Source organism: Numida meleagris, chromosome 3 (genome assembly GCF_002078875.1).
Source record: "Numida meleagris isolate 19003 breed g44 Domestic line chromosome 3, NumMel1.0, whole genome shotgun sequence".
NCBI classification, from domain to species: Eukaryota; Metazoa; Chordata; class Aves; order Galliformes; family Numididae; genus Numida; species Numida meleagris.
In genome coordinates, this window is record NC_034411.1 from 43,349,833 (window position 1) to 43,367,233 (window position 17,401).

At 41.6% G+C, this 17,401-nt stretch overlaps 1 protein-coding gene across 10 annotated transcripts in view; it reads left to right on the forward strand.

Annotated features, from left to right (window-relative positions):
* PDE10A (phosphodiesterase 10A) overlaps positions 1 to 17,401 on the forward strand; it is a 361,041-nt gene that overhangs the window by 126,112 nt on the left and 217,528 nt on the right. The window contains exon 3 of one of the 10 annotated variants that reach the window (XM_021391098.1): positions 15,290 to 15,363. The exons of the other annotated variants lie outside the window; for them this stretch is intronic. The gene's annotated coding sequence lies outside the window, so the exon portion shown is untranslated. The remainder of the gene's footprint in view (positions 1 to 15,289; positions 15,364 to 17,401) is intronic. 10 annotated transcript variants of the gene reach the window in all.

Consider the following 17,401-nt stretch of genomic DNA (forward strand, 5'->3'; position numbering starts at 1 on the left):
CTGCTAAAGCCCAAGGAATAAACACTCTCTTTTATATATAGCAAGTTAGAAGTTGAACGTCATGTAATAATATGGCTTTACCTGATCAATGATGTATATTGATGCTAGTGGGACTGCCAAAATTGAACACCCATTTTGCAGGATTGAGATTCACATGCCAGAAATATTATGGCATCTTTCCTCAAAGATTAGAGAGCCAATCACTGGGGGCAGCAGTTTGTCCGCTTGTTTGTTTGCTATTTGACATCTCATGGGTTTCCTTAGGGGAAGATGACTGGTTTCTGGAAGCTCTAGTCACTGCTGGAAGTTGGGGCATCTCTAGCAGCAAGGGCTGTACCGCCTTGCAGTCCTGTTACCACAGCTGCTTACTGCCCCAGGGTTTCTCCCAGGAATCTGCACAGAGCTGGTGCCTGTGAGAGTGTTTGGAGTTATGCTAGGTCGCAGAGCACTGTATTTTTTATTTTTTTTTTTAATAAATATTCGGGAGTGTTTGCAGAATGACTGTGGACTAAACATATCGGGCAGGTTTTGGTTTGTGTATGTGCTGCCTTGGGAGGAGGGTATTTCAGGGCCGGCATAGTGGGAAGAGAAAGCTTCAGCTCCTGGAAGTGTAACTGGGGTGCCATCAGCTGCACTCCTGGAGGAGCAGAGTGGTGGCAGCTCTGTTTTCTCCCTGGCATTTCTTCTCCTGCTTCCTCCAGGCTCCGTCTTGTTTGCAGTGGTTGAAACTGCAAAAGCAATCTGAGGCCTAGCATTGATCTAAATGGTTTAAACACATCTAAAGCCTTAGGGCCAAATCGAGCTGCAACTATTCATGTGAGTAGTTCTGTTGACGTCAGTGTGTTTTCTTGCTTAAGCATACTAGATTTGACAGCTAGGTTAGAGGTTATCAAGATTTTAAGCCATTTGAAAAGGGGAAGAAAAAAACACCAACCAAACAGAAACTCTTGATGTCCCTTAAATTGCAACAGAACTTGAGAGATTGGGGACAGCAAGAAGCATCTGGAAACAGAAGCAGAACAACATCTTTGTTCCCTAAACATTTGTTTATTAAGGAGAATAACTTAAATGCAAGGTGTGGAAGCACATGCATGCCCTGGAGCTGCACAGGCTTCTGGCTGATGTTTCTTGACTAGAGTTGTTAGGGGAAAAATCCTAAAATCTGAAAAAAAGTTTCATGTGCCCAAATTCTTTTCAGTTTGCTCCAGGTGTTGTCAGCTGATCTGAAAAATATTGCTTCTTCCACCAAAGTCTACCTTGGTACACTGTTAGGTCATTAAGCTAGCAATGCTGTTACTGCTTTAACCCATGGTCATGTATGTATCTCTGGGACTTGCCTGTATGGAAAAACGCAGAAGGAGCCACATCTTTTGTTGCCCTGGTGGTACAGCCTGTGCCCAGGCAATCCAGTGGTGACTGGGCATGACAAAGAGAGAACAGGCCACGCATCTGATGTTTGCCTTCCCATGGCCTGTAATGCAGGAGCTCCACTTGGCAGGCCTCTAGAAGGAGGGGCGGCTTCTGCATTGAAAAAACACTTGTTGCGGTGTGGAGCTTTGGCAACCTGTGCTTTAAAGGGAACATTTTGAAGTCAATGTCATGACAGTTCTCCACTGTGGAAAGCTGATGTGTATAAAGCCAAGACTGCAGCGCTATAAGGCAAAGGAACATTGGGCTTGTGCAGCACCTAAGTAATCCCAGGAGCACTCTGAAAAGCAGCAAAGTACGTGTGAATGCTGCAAGTGTGTAGGCAGGAGATAAGGAGAAGCTTTGAGGAGAAGAATGGTTTTGCTGGGAGGAGGTGGAACAAAGTGGGAGTGAGCCTTTCAGCCCAAGCATTGAAGCTGTGCAGCACTCCCAGCCCCAGCCCGGTCACTGGGGGCACAGAGGTGATGGCTGGTGGAAGCAGAGGCTGCGAGCAGGACAGGCCAGTTCCCAGTGCGAGCCTGGGTTTGTTCTGGGCTTTGGGTATTTTATTTCCCATCATGTCTCTGCTTTACCAGTTTGCAAGACATGACAGGCAGCTTTGCCTTGTAATTTATTTGATCATGGTAATTTTTCTGACAGGCTTCCTTGTGATTTTTTAATATATCAAATAGAGTTTAATAATAGCTTGCTATTAAGTCCTTTTATTTCTCCCTTGGGATTTACTTATGACTGTTGCCTCTCTTACCCATTTTAAGCTCTGAATCTATTTTCCAACTGTGAGGAACTTAGCAGCGTGAGTGCATGTATAATATGTAAAAACATGCAACAGAATCGTTGTTATGCTTGTGAATTAATAAATGTCAGCATTGGAGGTAAATGAAGGATAAGCCAGGCTGCTTCATTTCCAGGAGTATTCCTATCAAATTCAAGGCTATCAGGAGGTTACTCTCCAGAATGACTTTTTTCTTCTACTTTTATTTCCACTCCTCTTTTGCAAATGAATTTTATCATTGGCTTCAGGGTCAAGTGGCCTCTGAGGAAAAGAACCTCAGTGAGAGCAAAATTGAACAAAATAAAGTAAGTTGTGCATGTAGCTAGTAGGTTTGATATATCAAAGATAATATCAAAGAGGCTATGTATAGTTAATCAGAGTAGGCTAAGCATTTCTAAATGCCATCTAATGATAGAGAATTACCTTCTGTAATAGCAAGAGCCAAAATTTCCTTGTTTTCCTTATTTATCCTGAGACTATTGGTGCTGCATCTTTTACTACCAGGTTTATATCTCCACACGTGCTAGTTCCATCTGTTTTTTTCTGCTCTTTGCTTTTATTAGTATTTTCCAAGAAACTACAATAAAATACTTGTGATACATTCATTCCTTTTATATGTGATGTTTATGGATATGTGCAAGCCTGATAGAGATGAACAACTCAAAGCCTGATCTGACAGGTGAGGATTAAGGTGTGCCAGATGCCCCCTAGACCCTCCCTTATGCTTCTCATCCACATGCTACCACTTGGATTGTTTAGCCCTAGTCTGATTATTCAGATTTCTCCTTTCCAACTTAGATTTTTCTGCCCATCTCAGCCAGAAAGAAAACCTACTAGAATCCGGGACAGGGAACTTTTCACTGAATTTAGAGTCAGTTGAAGTTCACAAGCAAATACTACCTTGTGCTAAGCCCTAGTAATGTTTGCAGCAGTGTGAGAATAATGTAGCATTCTTTTAAACTGTGTGTGCCTTTTGCAGATCCAGATTTTCAATTGTGATATAATTCTGGGAGAAGGGCACTACTAAAATAATACGATGTCTAGCACTTTGCACTATACTGATGTAACCCTCTGTTTACATGTTGTATAGATAAGTGAGGAAATATCTAAGTGCACCCACCTCCATCAAAAATAAAAGTCATATAGTGTTTAAATTGCTTTGTGTACGGCTAAAAAAGAGTTGACTGCCTCACATAGCAGTTGCTCCTCCTTCAGCAGAAAGCTGAGACCTGCAAAAGTCCCCAAGTTCCATTAACGGTCCTCAAAGCCAGTCAATTCAGAAGCAGGTAGTGATTTTTCCTTAGCACTTGAGCATATATGGATTGAACAGATTTCCTGATGTAAAATTTTATTTTGATTAAATGGAGAGTATTTTCCAGATGTTAGGCAGCCAAGGATTATTTTTTTATCTGCAATGTGAAATGCCTGTAGTGTTTTTACATTTTGTCTTTTGTTTCTCCTTTTCCTCCTCCTATGCAGTGGCATTTGCTGGGACTATTGGGAGGAAATGTTGTTCAGCTTACTAATATTTTGGTTCCTCTTATGTAGCTAGAGGACTTACGAGGAAGACTGTGTTGAGGTCAGGCACCACAGCGGCATGGTGGTGAAGGCTAGACAAGAGCTTCCATGAACAGAATGGCATGGCCCCAGAGATCAAATTGCAGGGAGAGAAAGAACATTGTACATTTCGTAAGAACAGGTGAACACATTTTAAGAAAAAGGATTACATCAGGATATGATCTTTCTACTATTTTTTTTTTTTAGAAATAGTTTTAAGGTTATAAATGAATTAGAATTCATGGGATAGGCAGAGAAGCATAAATCTAATTCTGATCACTTGTATAGGAACAGTTCAATGACTGCGGTTCAAAATGTGATGAATCATGTTGAAATGATTTTGATGTTCACATAAGAAAGCATTTATTTAGAGGATCCCAGCAGTCCGCCGCTTGCTTCAAGATCCAGAAATATCAGTGTGTTTTGAATTGATCTTATTATCCCTTTTCCCAGTTATTTAGGTGAAATGCAGATAATATTCTAAGTCGGAAAGCATCTTACACCTCCCTGAATTTCCTTGAAGGCTTTCTGAAATAAATGAAACCTGCAGCAAGTTCCAAAGACAGTCAAATCCAAGTTAGTTTTGAACTAGGAAGCTATGAACTTTTCAGAGCCCTTCAGCCATTTCAGGGAATGCTGCACTGGCTGTAGCAATACAGCATTTTTTCCAGAGAGCTGATGAAGTGATTGATGATGCAAAAGCAGGGAAGTTAATAAAAATGGAAATGTGTATTTTGTAATCAATGGAAATATGAAGTAAAGAAGAAAAGCAGTGCTGCTTCAGTGGAAGGGTATTGACAGGAACTTCAGTCTCCTCCTACACATCATATCCCATTCTGTTCTCCAAAGCAGTGAAGACAAGAGAAGGAAAGGGATAAAATTTTATTTATACTTTTTGCACAGAGGATAAAAATGAATGGTTGGAAGTCAGTGGAAGTTCTTTAAAAGTTTCTGAATTTCTGAATATGTACAGAGCGAATGGAGAAACCATTATGCACATTTTTTCTTTCCATTAGTTTGTTGTTGCCTCTGGATTTTTGTGTCTGAAGTGCCTGCTTGTTGCAGGAACCAGAGGACTGAATCACTACAGGCAGCCCACAGGTCTGATGACTTCATTTCCTGGGTTATATAAAATCCAAACTTCCTAACGAATTGTCTGCAGGAAGTGTTTACCACATTGCTATAGAACAATTAGAGTGCACAGAAACCTGACCAGGTTGAAAAAACAATTACATGAAGCATTGACATTAATTTATAAAGACCTTTAAGCACGGCTGTGGCGTTGCTAGCCAACAAGCCAACCAACCAACCAACCAACCTACCTGGGTTCCTGGGCAGAAATACCCAGTTAGACATCAAGCGTAGATTTATTGTGAAGGGTGGAGACCTATGTGGAAAAAAATGTGATTAAAGCATTATGTCTGGTTTGTTACATTCCCTCTAATAAACAGTTTACTTGTGAGGAGCAATAGATCCTGCATTCACAGACGTTAACATAAGTCTTCACTGAGTCCACTGAGTACCTTATATTTAGTCTAGATTTAAGTAGATCAATTAGCAACTGCAATTGCTGTTTTGTGTGGGGAGGAGCCAAGCAAATGCCTTCACTCCTTCACAAATTTATTCTCATCTGAGCTGTTTGGAGCCTATGAAGATGTGGGGGCTCCCCACGCTGGCATGATGTCAGTGCATCAAATAAGGTCAGCAGAAAGAAGAACCTGTTCATCTCTCACTTCACACAGAGTGAAATGTTACCCCATGCAAAACAGTATTTCTCCATCCTCTATGGGCTACAGCCATTTGGTGTCTTCTTTTGCTCGGAAAGTTCAGCTTTTCCCTGACTAATCATTCTTTCTAATACAAAACAGCAATGGAACAGAACGGAACAGAGAGCTGTTGACAACTACATAAAACATGCCACTTTCAAATTCACCATTTTCTTTTCTAAAGACCCCAATTGAAACAAGGAACTTCTTTTATTGAAGCCATGTTTGTAAATCTTGACTTTCTGGCTGAGTTCTGTTAGTTACTTTCCCAGTCTGCAAATTTTCATCAGGATGGCAGATTCCTGTTCCCTTAATATTGCAGTTTATACTTCTTGTCAAAGTTTGAAAAGAAGAGTTTGAAAAGGGAATACAGCAGCTCTTATGTGATGCCTGACACTGTCTTTATGCAGAAGATGAAATGAGAGAAGCTGGAAAAAGTACATCTTCACTTTCAACTGAAAGTGTAAAAAAAACCAAAAAAACAAAAAAACACAAATACCAGCAAGCAAATCAGCAAGCTATTTGAACTGTTTTAGAGCTTTAGCTGAGATCTAAAAAGGATATTGCTTTGATTGCTATTTTATACACAATGGAAAATTGTTCTCTGAATCATTACTTGCCAAGGATTTCTTACTGGAAGGTGGAGAATATCCACCTCTAGGGAATTGCCAGTACCGTATTTTATCCTTATATTCTTAAATCAGTCCTTGGTGGTACTTAGGACTTGCTAACATTCATCTGCATGAGGAGACTGGTGTTGCACACTGGAACTCTCAAAGGATTGTATCTTCCAAGTGAGCCACTTAAGCAGTCTACCACCTCTTGGTCCACAAGTTTGTTGCTGAGGAAACTCCCTGTTAGCACCATTTGTCAGAAGGCTAGTTAATGTTTAATTTTGATATTTTTCTTTTAGATGATAATGATCAGGTCTCTTGCTATGTAATTTTAACTTCCCTTAGTCTTCTAAGAAAGTCTTTCATCTGTTAACCATCTGCCTGATTTCTTCCCTAACTTCAGTGACACGTGTGGCTATTGGAGGCTCTCCAATGTGATATCCTTATAGAAGCTTGTAATAGTGCACTCTTTGCGTGTTACCTATTTGAAGCAGTACTTCTTTTCTTTTTTTTTAAACCATCTCCACTTGGAATAAGATGTCTTTCTCACTAAAGCTTTCCCGTCTATGAAAAAAACATCTGTGAAAGGATGTCACATCTGTGATACTTCATGACTGTTTCCAAAGTATTGAGAGCTCTGGTCAGTTGCTCTTGCATGACTGTTAAATATCATGCTAAGCTTAATTCTGTGTTTGGATTCTTAAATAAAAATAGTATGATTTTTAGAGATGCTGAAAGAGTAACCAGTAAATACCTAATTAAGTTACTTAAATTTAAGTGACTAAGTATGAATTATTACCAAGTGCTGGAACTGTCAGTATTTAAACTAAACTATATGGGACTAGGTGCCTAAGCTTTTAAGGCTGAATTTGGAGAGAGTTCGGCTTTAAGAAAATGCTGAGCTCTCATTACCTGCAACTTCGGCATAAGCAAAGTGTCACAGAAAGGGCATCTATAATAACAAAGTGCTTTGGCTTAGAATCTGCTACCCATTTTCTCTTTACTGAGATGCTGCCACTTAAAACACAAACTGGAAAGATACAAAGAGAGATATTGTCTTCAAGGAATTTGTTGTCAGAATTCATGTTGATATCTAAATCATCTTACTCAGAATTTTTGCTGACATTTTTAGAGAGTATGTTTTTAACATGTTTTGTGTTAGAGTTTGAAACAGCTATTTTATGGTCTGACTTGGCTTATTTGCATTGCAGGCTTTGACTATGTATGAGGACATACACGTAGACCAAACTCTTGCTGTAATAATGAAAACTATATGCATTCAATCACTCTTTATGTGAACCAACCCTTAGTGCTATTAAACTGCTTCTGTAGAATTTTTTAAAGAATGCTTGAGCCCTATGAGATTTTATTCTCTGTTCCCCTAGCCAGCTTGTCTTCCTTTTATAGCAAATAACTTCCCTACCCTCCTGCCCCCATCAGCATTTCTGTGTGCAAATCTACTACGTTTGCTACGTGGTGCTTCATATGAGGGGCTCTTTATGGTCCAGGATGTTTAAAGTAAGTCACCATGTATCAGTTTGTTTGGGCACACACTTTTATTTTGCAGGTGATTAATGGAAGTACTCCTTGCCGTCAAGTCCCTAGTTAGTTGATAGCTTTCTTACAAGTGGCTGTTCCCAGGCCTACATAGAAACGTTTGGCAATTTGGAGTTTAAAGGTTCTGGCTAAAATGCAGGGATATAGCTAGATAAGAAATAAAGGTATGTGGAGCAAATGAACATCAGCTGTATTCTGTAAGTATGGAGTCCAACACTGTTGTCTTTACTCAGCTGAAGAAGTCATGGGAATCAGTGTCAACAAAATGGTCCTGCAGAGAAAAGGCCATCATCTTTTGGCATCTCTGTAGCACAGTGGTGGTCTCATTCTCCACGCTGTGGGGAGAAGTGGAAAGTTTGGTCAGGCTCCGATTGGTTTACTGAATGAGCAGAGTGGGGTACCTACGTGTTGCTGGGAAGGAAATCTGGCCTCCAGGGAGTGCTGTGTAAATGTTAGCCACTTCTTTTATTCCCTTTTGGTGGCTCAGATTAGAAACTATTATGAATCAATCAGACCCAATTAATCTGATTCTATGTGTACCTGCCAAATCCATCTTAATGGAAAAATAATTTTAGTTTATTAAATTACTGGTGAATATATACGTGTCTTCCTCATGCTTTGAGACAGGCCAACTCTGCCTGGCCTTTTAAGAATCCAGTTAGATTAAGGTCCAGCAAGAGTAAAATTCCCTTTGCTTCAGTGGCTCAAGGAGTTTTTTTGTGAAGAAGTGCTAAGGAAGAATAGCTTATAGTTATCTTGTTCTGTAGGTACTAACATAAATGCTGTATGCTTCAGTTTGTGCACCTGTCAGCATGTATTACCAAAATTAAGCTGTTAAAAAGAAATTCAAAATGTAGGAAAAAATGTAGCAGAGCAGAATAATTTTTCAGGTATACCAAAAGTATTTAATCCAAAAATCATAAGAACTCTAATTCCTGAGTGTGAAAATAAGGGCAACAACTAGGTCCTGGCACGCAGTCTCCCATTAATAATCTCTCAAGAATGGCAGATACCAGTTTGCATGCTGAAGGATTTTCCTGGCACTGATCTGTAGCAGCTAGGCACTTCTGTCTCTATTTTACACTAATTTGGCAGAAATATAAACCAGAGGCGACTTCCCTTAAGTCACACATACAAAAAATTATCATGGAAACAGAATGGAGAAGTCCTGACTTCTTGAGAACATACAGCATCCTTCAGTGGGCGCTGTGGGCTGTTCGGCTACCTCCTCTTTATTTCTGGAAGGAAGTGGGCCTGCTTTTAACAGTGTATTTTGTGTGTGATGGTGCTGTGGATAGGTAAAATGCAAATACTTTCAGTTTGCCAAAGCTGCTAGACTTTGCATAAGGAACACAGTCAACATTTGAATTAGATGAGATTAAGTAAACTATTTAAAATGAAGTTAATTACACTTTTCTGTTTGTCTTATTTTCTAAGTCAAAATAACTGTAGGCAGATGCTGGATGGTGCAGACAAACAGGCAGTGAAGGTCATGCTGGGAGAAAAGGAGGCCCTGTTTATCAAGGCCTCAGTGCCTGGAAATATGGGCTGTCCTCCCAAGGTCTGCCTCTCTCTGGCATTTGCAGAGTAGTGACTGCCCATGAGAGAGGCGTCCTGGGATTCCCCTGCTCAGTGCTGTGAAGCTATCATTCTTTATCGGTTTCACTGCTGCTTCCTGTTTATGGGAAATTTGTGGTGGGAATAGGGATGGGGTTGCTTTGGGTTACAGTTCAAATAAAGATGAAGGAAAAGTCCCGTGAGCCAGGACCTTGGCTTGTATGACCACATCAACAGTCCAGTCCTACTGTTGTAACTGAGCTTTTCTGCATTTGCTCTACTGCCTTTTCCTGCAGAAGATGGATTTCTGTAGCATCAAAGAGCAAGAGGCTTGGTGGGGGAAAACCCTGAATGTTGTGCTACCCGTGTTATTGAGGTTTTTTGGTCACAGCTGGTGTGGGCATTTTTATTTAGGCTGTATAAAATAATCCTGGGTGGTTTCTCATACTCAGTGATGCTGGCTGAGCAACTCATAGTCCCTGCAAGAGATTTCACTTCTCCTTGGGCCTTTCCTTGGTGCTTTCCCACCATTCCTTACCTGGAAGGTTTTCATGGTCTTCCTTTCTCCTCTTAGTGCTGGCTTTCACTGCACTTGAAGAAAGTTTCATCTTCCTTTGATCCTTAGTGCTTAGGTCCTGTTAAGCTGCCTCATGCCATTAGCAATGTAAATCAGGGTCTCTTTCTGTTTGTAACTTCCTGCTCCTGGTAGGCTCTCTCCTCTTCTGAGTTACTGCTTTAAGGGGTGAAGAATCACTAACCAAAATGTTTGTTATGGAGCGGTAAGCAGATCATCTGCTGAAATGTTGCATCATAGAATCATAGAATGGCCTAAGTTGGAGGGGACCTTAAAGATCATCTAGTTCCAACCCCCCAGCCATGAACAGGGTTGCCAACCACTAGATCAGGCTGCCCAGGATCCTATCCAACCTGGCCTTGAATGCCTCCAAAGATGAGGCATCCACAATCTCTCTGGGCAAAATCTTGAAGCAGCTAGTTAAGAAGTGGGAGCATCTCCTTCTTGAGAATGCCATGTGGCTGAAAAAGATTTTCTCTTCGTCCCCTGGAATATCCAGGTCTCTCCTCTCTTCATGTTTTTAGCATAGGAACCAGAAATGGCACTAAGAGATAAAATATTCTCCTCATTATCGTTAAGAGCATTGCTTCATGGCCTCTTCTATAAATCAGTAACAGAGGGTAATGGAGCAGAAGGTACTCTCCGAGAACTTAATTAATCCAAACAGAGATATGTGTCTATGATGTGAGTTAGGATTAGGAATTAGCTTTAAAAACAAAATAGCCTCTGCAAAATTGATGTACACTGGTCTATAAAACAATTCGGTGAATGAGGTCCCATTTGTAATGTAGCATTTCAACCACCACAGTCTTCATCAGAGAAGGCAGCAAAGATTGAATGAGTAATTTTATCACTTAAAGTAATTTTGTTATGGCGTGGAGAGGCTGACCAGTCTTTTCATTGAGCCAGAGCCTAGGAGGTTAATGTGGGCTTACTGAAAAAAAAAAAAAAAAAAAAGGCAAAAAAATAAAATCTCTTTTTACTTTTTAGTTATGCCTTGAATGCAGAGGCCTGTGATCAGGATGGGAGGTGCAGTTAAGTTCTGAAGGAGGGAAAGCATCCAGGAAAAGAATATAAGTGTCTATGTGGGCATTAGAGAAGAGAGAGGGGTTGGAGGAATGACAGGCTTCCATGTCACAAAGCAAACTTGTTCCCTACGCACGCCTGCGAGAGTGGGTGTACAGGGGAGGCTGACTGCCTGATTTGCTTCTGGAAAGCTTCCATGTTTTCAGCAGAGTGAAAAGAACATTATTTTTATTACTATTAAAATGTGCTTTTGCACTTAACAATATCTGCAAGTGAGTCTTACAGTGCTGCTCAGTGGAAGGTTACCTGAAAGTCAGAGGATATGTTTAGTCTGATGCTTTGGGAGGCCTCAATCTGCATTTCACCTGTGTGACTGGAAAACTGAGTACAAGGGATTAGAAGGCTCACATGGTCGGTAATGGGATGCAGAAGGCCTTCAGACAGGGCAGGAGGGATCTTTGGTAATCTGTGAAAGGGGAAAGCGAAGGCCGTGAGGATTACAAGCAAAGGAGACAAGAAAAGAGCATCAGAGGACAAAGAGCGGTCCTGGGGAAAGATGATTAATGAGCATTTCCAAAGGCAGTGGCTTCAGGATATGGAGTGCACCTCCTGGGGGCAAGGCATTAGCCAGCTCTGAACAGAAGAGAAGGGGGGGCTGAAAGGCAATGGGAGGAAAGAGGATGGCTTCTGCGTATGCCCAAGTCCCTCAGGAAACCATATGTGAGAAAAAATTTTGCAGTGATGAATGCTGTCAAAAATTGGATTTTGAAGGTTTTTTTTTTTTTTTTTAAACCTGCTGTCTGGTGCTGTGTCAAGACCATACGTATAGTCACAGCAAAAAGTCACATCTACCATGTCCCCTGATACTAGCTGGGCAAGACCAAAGAAACATAGAATAACCTGAGTTGGACGGGACCCATATGCATCATCAAGTCCAACTCCTGTCTTCGTTAACAAAAAAAAAAAAAGCAGAAAAACGAGAATGGTGAAGTCTTCAGTAGCCAACTGTTCTTGTGCATAGCAGGGGCACTGAAGACTAGTATGTTCGTTGGGAAGATGCCTTGTGTGGACACTGATGCTGTTGTATGCTTGCTCTGGGAATAACAAAAACTTGGCATTTGAAGCGTCTTCCCAGAGAGAAACAAAGGGGAGAAGTGCATGTTGCTTTCACCTGAAGTGAAACTCAAAGTTTGGGAGTTTGGGTCTCCTGCCCCATTCCCCTCTCCCTGTACCATGGCCCATCGCATAGACCAGGTCTTTCTGTTGTGATGTGGTGTCACTCAGCAGTAGGCCTTGATCTCAGGCCTCCCTACCTGTCCTCAGAGAGCTCCTGCCTCTGGGGACAGCCCAGTAGCCTTCTCCCACTTTTCTAAATGCTGGTGGGCACAGAGGAGTTACAGGATTAAGGGAAAAGGAGGACAAGGAGGAGACACAGTCATTCTGGCCATATTTTTATTATTCTTATGGTTAGAGTAGGGTGAGGTAGCTTTCTGACAGGCACTCTGCATACCCCTGTCATCCCTGGTAGTGTGAGCCAAAGCAGTGTGTGCAAAGTGTGCCACAGAGAAAGGATCATTATTGCCCAATGTTTTCCTTGCCCATAACACTAAGAAAGAAGGGTATTCCTGGCATCCCTGTGTGCTGCAAATAGTCTTTGTCACCAGTGACTAAGGACTGGATGTGATTTTTAAAAATTATATCGGCATCTGTTACAGAGGAACTTAACCCTTCCTAATCAAGTTTATCTTTGGCTGCTTGGAAGTTAAGCTATTTCTGCACCTAATAAGTACCAGGGGTCAAGAAAGCAGGTCTGAGAAATATCTTATTTTGCATTAAAGCAGGAGAAAAGGAGCAGCAAAAAAGTGCCTCTGATAGCATTGTATTACCTGGGGGCAGAGGGAAGAATCATGAATGCAAAATAGGGAGCTTGCTGGCTTCCCATGGGAACTTCCTCATCCAGCAGGGCACGACCATATTCATTCTTCACTTTTCTTCGCATTCTCACTCCCTACTTCTTTTTTAGGAGGTCTGACACCCAGCCCTGCTAGGAAATAGAGTGGATCCCTCCAAAACATCGGGTAGTGCTCCCTACTCCATCTGTACTCTTCTCTTTTATCTCTCTTGGTAGCCTTTGTCAATTAGGCTAGAAGAAGAACCAGCTAGATAGGAATAACTCTGCAGTGAATGTATCTGATTGATTGTATGTGTCGTTTATATTGCTTGTGAGTAAATGTGTTCTACAGCTAGTTTATTAATTTGTATAATTCAGTTTTTATGTAATCTCCACAAAAACAAAAAAAAAAAAATTAAAAAAAAAAAACAACACAAGAAACTAGTCTAGGGCACCATTCCTTAGTAGGAATAAAAAGAATGTGAAATTTTTAGACCAAGCTATTTTAGAGAGTTGACAAATCCAAAGAGTATTCAATAACACTTTTGAAAATGGAATCCAGTGCTCTTTTCTTCACTTTTTTTCCTTCTTTTGGAAGCTTTTCCTGTTCTTTGCCCCAGTCTGATCAATTGCATGTTCAAAATTTGGAGGAATGAGTTAAACTTTGAGAAGGATTAGTGCCAGCTTTATTGAGACATTTCTCTTCTTCAGTGATGCCATTGTCCAAGAATGAGAGAACTCTTTAGATCTGTGCCCACTGCTTGCCTGAGTAATTAATATTCAGGTCAACACTTTGATAGTGGCTGTAACTGAATTTTGTGAACATAACAGAGCATAAGGCTGAAAAAAGTGGCAAAGAACAGAGTAGGGTGGTGGAGTTCTGTTTGTACTTGTGGTCTGGATAAGTATGAGGCAGAGCTGGAGTACCTGACATCTTCTGTCAGAGAAGTATGTCACCTATACCAGGTGAACGAAGGACATCTAGTTCAATGCCTGCCACAATATGTCAACCCCTCTTTAAGGTTTTGCAGTGAATTGATGTCCTGGCCTGACTCTGCCAGTGGTACGACAAGCAACATGAAGGAAGGGGGTGGGAGATGTCTCTTGTGAGCTCTTTTCCCTTACCCCAGTTGTTGCTTTGGAAGGATGTGTCAAACAGAGACAATCAATATGAGATTTGCATTATTACAGCAATGGGTAGACATCCTGTTCCCCTGCCCTCCCATCTTCCTGCCCCAAACTCCTTCAGCGTATTTCTGGTGCGCACATCACTCCTGCGTCACAGCTGTCCTCTTCCGTTACTATTTTTCTACCCTAATTCATCTTGCACAGTGTCATCAGACAGGCCTAGCAGTAAAATAAAGCAGTATTTTATTAACCAAAGCCCGTAAAATAAAGTAATGGTTTATTAGTCAAAGCCCCAGACAAAAGTTTTAGCATTTCAAGGACTGATGACTATAAGCAGAGAAAACCGTATGGGACTATAGACTTTGTTTAAAGTGAGGTGCTTCCCTGATTGTCTTAGTACATCACACTCCAAGGCAGGTATTAACTTGAGGTAGATGACCTAGTCTGTTATCACATCAGATAAATTCTTCATGTTCTGTGGGAATTCTATTTCCCTCATAATATTTCTGGTTTTATTAGTAACAACAGTCCAGCAGCAAAGTGCTTTGCCAAGACTTGCTGCTTCTCTCCTACTATCAGTCTCAGGGTCACCCTCCCCCCAGCACAAGGTGGGGTTTTAGGAAAGAGCATTGGTAGCTAAATGCTGTAGTCTTGCATGCACTTGTGCATGTTTTGTTTTGTCTCCAGTGCACTTCTAAGGGAAAGTGATGTCATTTCCACATGCTCTGTGCAGGATGAGAGGACAGAATGGCTAGGGAGGCTTCCTTGAGAGATGTGGCTGTAGCCACAGCCACACAGACAGGTAACTCCTCTGAGGAAGGAGCAGTTCTTTTTCTCTTCAGACTCCCCCCACAACTACAGCAAACCTATCTCCCTACCTTGTGCTTTTGATGGGGTACCTACCATACTCTTTCTTCCTACCTGGAAAGGCTGAGTAACTCAGTGAGATAAAGATGGATCATTTCTCTGTCTCAGGTGGCCATTATGGGCAAGGTTTGGACCCATCTACCCACCACCCACCATACCTATCCATTCAGAGCTTGCATTTCCTCCTGCTGCCAGCCTACAACATTGCTGCAGTCTGCAGGGTGTCCTCCAGGGGAAGGTCTGCGTGGGTGGAATGTTTGTAGGATGTGTTGGGGGAAGAGCATGCAACAGGTGTCTTTTAGAAGGGGATGAGTTCCACGTGTTGCCAACAGGGGTGAGAGATGTTAACGTCAGTGGTGTGGTCTCTTGTGACTGTCAGTAGTGACATGCTGCTACCCGGCTACAAACCTTTCAGAAAAGCATGATCAAAATCTGTGGATGCTCACTGTGAGCCCAACTGTTAGCTGCTGTTAAGTTCTGCTTAATTTAGGGAGAGGAAAGCTGACTTTTTTTTTTAAACACAATTTTAACCCATCTGTGTCTCTTTAACAGAGATAGAAGTGTCTAAGGAGGAGGATGTAAAGCTGTTTGACAACTGAAGTTCAGTAAATTACCAGGACTGGAAGGTAACAGTATACATCTAAGGCTTTGGGAATAAGTAGTGTGGAATCACAAACATTATGAATTGTGAGCTTCATCCCAATCCTGGTGAGGTCCAGGGACATCACAGTGCACATCTTCAGGTGGAGGACAATGTTCCAAGCATGTAATAAATGGAGTTGTTGGTTTCTTTAGGGGAACAGACATCTTCTTAAATAATTTGTATTTTGGCAAGTTATGACTAGCTGTTTGTGGTGAGTGGAAGTTGCTAGTGTAGTGCCTGTTATTGACTTATTGCTGAGACACTTCAGAGCAAAATTAGGGAAAGGAGAGGCCGGCGCAGGGTCCTGGAGAATCAGTTCCTTGCCAAGAGCCTCCATTTTCTGTGACCTTTTTGGTATAGTCCTTTGTAAGAATCTGAAAGAAAATACAGAGCTACTGAGCAAGGAGCTTTTATCTTGAACTGATGAAGCCATTTGCTGTGCCAAACAAGGGGCACGCTCTGAAGCCACAGAATAAACAAATGATGACTGGAGGCAGTTCAGAGCAGAGCAAAGTTAAGAGGGGACTTGTAATTAGAAGTTGGTATTTGAACAAGTGCATTGTAGGGATTCGAAAGATTTAGAGTAGGGAGTGGAAAGTAAATTGGGAACTGGCCTGATGCCTTCTGAAATCAATGGGAAGAATTCCCTTGGGTTTCAGATCAAAACAAGAGCACAGAGGATGAAATGCACCTTAGGGACTGCAAATACCAGTGCAGGAAGTAGTTGGGGAGAGGGTAGAAAGGGCACAGAAGATACAGAGAGAAGTAGGAGAGATTTCATGTTAGCAGAAAACCCCACAGAGGTAAAGCATTTCACAAGAATTCTTGTGGGTTTCCTCCTTCTGAACACTCAGGGCTTCTTGTGACTAACCTGGTGGGGAGTTCTGGGGAAGCCACAATAACCACTGCAGTTGCTAGGATACTTGGTTGTGTTTAAGAGGGGATGAAAATTCAACTAAAAGGTGTAAACCTACATGTCATAGCAGTGAGAACAGTCTGGAATGTCGTGTGAAAAGTCACTGTGCTTAGTTGGACCAATCGCAAAATGTAGTACAAGGGAACATGGGAGGAGGCAGGATCAACATAGAAGAGATTTCAAAGAAGAAAGGTTACAGGAGATGGGCCTGAGGCTCTCTGAACTGTAAAGAAAAACGTTATCTAAAAAGATCAAAAAAAAGAACAGCAAATGTGAAGTGAATAGCGAAACATGTTCATTTCCTCTCGCTTTTCCTGTTGAAAAATAAAAAAGCAAAAAACTCAAAAAATAAAAGGGATGACACACTCCATACTGTAAAGTTGATACAGTAAATGTAGAGTTAATCAAAGGGTGCACCTCCTGTCCCAGCACCTTGTCAACTGCAGCCTGCAGTCACAAGAGGTGGAGGCACTGAGAAATGCTATGGGTTTCTTTTTGAAAGACCAGCAATTTCATAGTAGAATGCAACATTTGCGTAGTAGCAGCTGAAGAAAGAAGTGGCAATGCTCTGAAGCAGGTACTGGGAAGTAGCTTGCGCATAATGACAGCACTATACAATTAGCTGGTTACTTACCTCATCCCATTTGTCACTCCCAGTCACACGCATCATTTCTCTCACACTTTTAGAGATAACCACTGCACTGCTGGCATGGCAGCCCCAGCGGACCACTCATCTAATCTGCTGTGGCAGTTGCTTTTCTATGTAGGCCATTGCAGAGCAAACTTAATTTTTGGTGTCTACATCCTCTTCTGCAAATGGCTTCTTTCTTTGGTCCTGCTTTCATTTTTACTATCATATTTTAACCACATGAGTCTTTCCCTCATCTTTGGCCTTGTGGTAAGTCCAGTAGCTGTTTTCCTGCAAATGGCAAGTGTATATTCAAGGCTTAGTTTTCAAATTGCTGTTCTGGCAAAAAAAAAAAAAAAATTCCTCTCACGCCCTTGACACAAAAACAACAGTGTGAACAATGGGAGCTGCCTGGAGCCAGCGTGACGTTGGAGCGCGCTGTATGCAAGGAGATAGAAGAGGGGAAAAAAAACCACA